General features: G+C 36.8%; 1 long non-coding RNA gene across 1 annotated transcript in view; it reads right to left on the reverse strand.

Annotated features, from left to right (window-relative positions):
• The window catches only part of LOC116186820, a 7,873-nt gene that overhangs the window by 3,836 nt on the left and 843 nt on the right, over positions 1–3,194 (reverse strand). The window lies entirely within an intron of this gene.

Here is a 3,194-nt window from a genome sequence, read left to right on the forward strand (position 1 = left end):
AGCAGTAGTAGTAGTAGTAGTTTCTATAAGTAATAGTATCACGGCCTGGTTGCTTCAGATTTCCTGAGTTTGTTATTACATTTACAACAATGCATCATGTAATCGTGTCGATTTTTCAGAATACCTGAGATGGTAGATCGCTCCCTTGCGAAATTTTTAAGTTTCGAGAGAAAAAGAAAAAGAAAAAACTGATTCTTCTGAGAGTGTCACGTCCTCCCTTCAAACTTCAATCATCAATAATTGCATGATCAAAAATTTAACGCACGACAGAACAACATTCGTCAATCTTGTAATGCAATTTAAGAAGAAGAAGAAGAAGAAGAAGAAGAAACGGAACGATGATTCGATCGATATTAAGCAGGACGATATTTAATTATAATTATTCGTATAATTATTCGCAAGTCTTTTTCGAAAAGACACGATTCGCGATTCGACAATGGTCTCAGGTTTACATTGCTCTCGCTCGAGCCACGATGATATCCTCTATAGCGAGGATATCCGAAAGACTTTGCCGGATTCCCTTTATTCCGGTAGGCAAGAGAATTTCAGAGACGGTTTATTTGCATTTCCCCCCTAAGAACTCGAACGAAACGTTCCCGACTGGCGAACTATTCGCGAAAGGTTTAGCCGCGTTTACGGCGTCGTTAATCCGACTTTATAATCACCGTAAAGCCACGCGGAGACGAGTGCACTCGCACGATTCGGCATTTACGAGCGCCGGCACGCTCGCCGTTTATTATTGTCGATACCGAGAGAGCCGCGGCGGCTCGCCGATACGGAAGACGAGTGTTCTGTCGTGCGTTCACCACCTTTTTCTCTCTCATCCTTCTTTCTATTTTCTTTGACCGAAGAATCAGCCAAGAATATATTTCATTCGCTCCTCTTCGCTTCGATTCGTTTCGCGATATTTTTCAAGCGATCAAAAGTGTTTGTTCGTTGCCAGTTGAGCCAGTTTGTTCTTTTTTTCTTTCTTTCTTTCTTTCTTTCTTCTTTGTTTATTTTTTTTTTTTTTAATTTTTTAATTTTCTTTTTTAACAGTTTTCCAATTTTTAATCGATCGGTTAGGGGAAAGGGGAGCGTTTTCCACGATTACGTTCGCACGATTGTCTCTCTAACAACTATTGCAATACTGTAGTTGGTGGTTATTTTATTTCCAAATGACTATTGCGAACTACGTTCAACGGACTATTTTTTTTCAACCCGGGGATACACCCGACTGAAGGGTGGGATGACGGGGTGCTGGCGCGATAAAGGGGATCGTTCGTGTAAAAATATTTTAATATGTATATGTACATTTCGTATATACATACAATATATTTCTGATTGTGTATATATATATATATATAGATATAATTATTTATATGTATATATAGCTATATAAATACTGTCGTAGAAAACTATGATCTGCAGGGAGGGTATCGTGAATATCTGTCACTTTAAAGGGATAGACGAACGCACCCCGCCAACCCTTTTAACTATAATGTTTGCTTACGTGCCTGTACGTAAACGTGTGTGTATATGTGTGTGTATGTGTGTGTACACGCATTTGCAGCGTTCGATAAATCTGTACATGTGTCAGTGTACATATATATATTTCAATGTGTGTATTGTGTGTACGTGTTTGTATATAACATACATTATCGCGACGATTGATCGAAATCGACGCTCGTATCTGTACAGTTAAAGAAAAAAAAAAAAAAAAAAAAAAAAAAAAAAAAAAAAAAAAAAAGAAGAAGAAGAAAAACAAAAAATTGACAAAAGATTAAAAGAAAAGCGAAGAAGAAAGTCTATCGACGAGATCACTTGTGTTGGATTCATCAACTTTTCCACGCGACTACGATCAACGCGTGTACGATTTGTTGATCGTCATGGATGGTTATTGAAATAATTAAGGGGAGACGCTTTCTGTGCAATTTTTCTCCGGTGAAGAAACAGCGAAAGAATAATGACGACGAAAACGAATGGAAGAAAAAAAAAGATAAAAAAAGATTAAAAGGAAAAAGAGAGTCTTAAATCTCGTCGTGTTTGATTAATTATTCGCAATGGCACAAAGAAAAAAAACGATCAAACCCTATTTTCCATTTTCCTCCCTTCTTCGTTCCGATCCGGACAGACAGTTGTCACAAACGCGTATAACGATACCTAGAAAACCTTTTAGCTTCCTCCTTCGATCGATGTCCACTATATTTTCTTTTTTTTTTTTTTTTTTTTTTTTTTTTTTTCTTATTTTCCATTATCGTTTTGTTTTCTTCTCTTTAAGATTCTTCTCCTCGACAAACATCGCGAATAAATTTGTACTCTGCGAAGAATTTCCTCTTTTTTTTTTTTTTCTTATTTATTTACTTATTATTCTTTATTTTTCTTCCTCCGGATTCCTCCCTCTTTTTTTTTTTTTATTTTTAATTTGAATTTTTATCTTAACCCTTCTTTCGCAACACGATCGCACCTGATCCGTAATATTTATAGAGAGCTTTCTTCAAGGCAAGAAGTGGTTTCTTTGTACCGATTAGACCTGGATTCGCGTCTCGATCGATCATATTCCCGCATTCTCTCCATTCTACGATAAAACACGTCTATCCACGAAGCTTTCCACCGTGCAAATTCGCGCAGCGACGACTCGTGAATCTTTCTGCGAAGCGAACGAGCGATTAAAAATTTCATCTGTCCGTAACAAGCGTTAAAAATAACACGGATCGGAGGACGCACGATATCGATTATGATTCTACTATTTTTTTTTTTTTTTTCCTTTTTCTTTCTCTACAAAGATCTACCCGTGGCCTCGTCTCCGCGGATTCGTATACAAGTATTTTTCGATCGTATACAAATACCCCACCGTGCACGTATGTATGTACAATATAAAGATTTAAAAAATCGAGGAATCTCAGCGTCGAACTTCTTCAACACCCTGCCTCTTCTAATTCTCTTATCCTGATAATTCTGTGAACATTGTTTCAATACGATCAATTCTCTCTTAATTATTGTCGCGGATAAAAAGTTTATACTCTTCGATTGGTAAGCTTAAAATCTCTAATAAATAAGATCTCGAGGATTCGTCGAAAGGGAGTTCGGTTTTCGACGCTGCTCATCAAAAAATTTGCTCGTCTCGCGCTCGATCCACGATCGATCGTCGGTTTCTTTTTTTCTCTCTCTCTCTTTTTTTTCTTTTTCTTTTTTTTTTTTTTTTTTTTTTTTTT

Source organism: Apis dorsata, unplaced genomic scaffold (genome assembly GCF_000469605.1).
Source record: "Apis dorsata unplaced genomic scaffold, Apis dorsata 1.3 scaffold_58, whole genome shotgun sequence".
Lineage (NCBI taxonomy): Eukaryota > Metazoa > Arthropoda > Insecta > Hymenoptera > Apidae > Apis > Apis dorsata.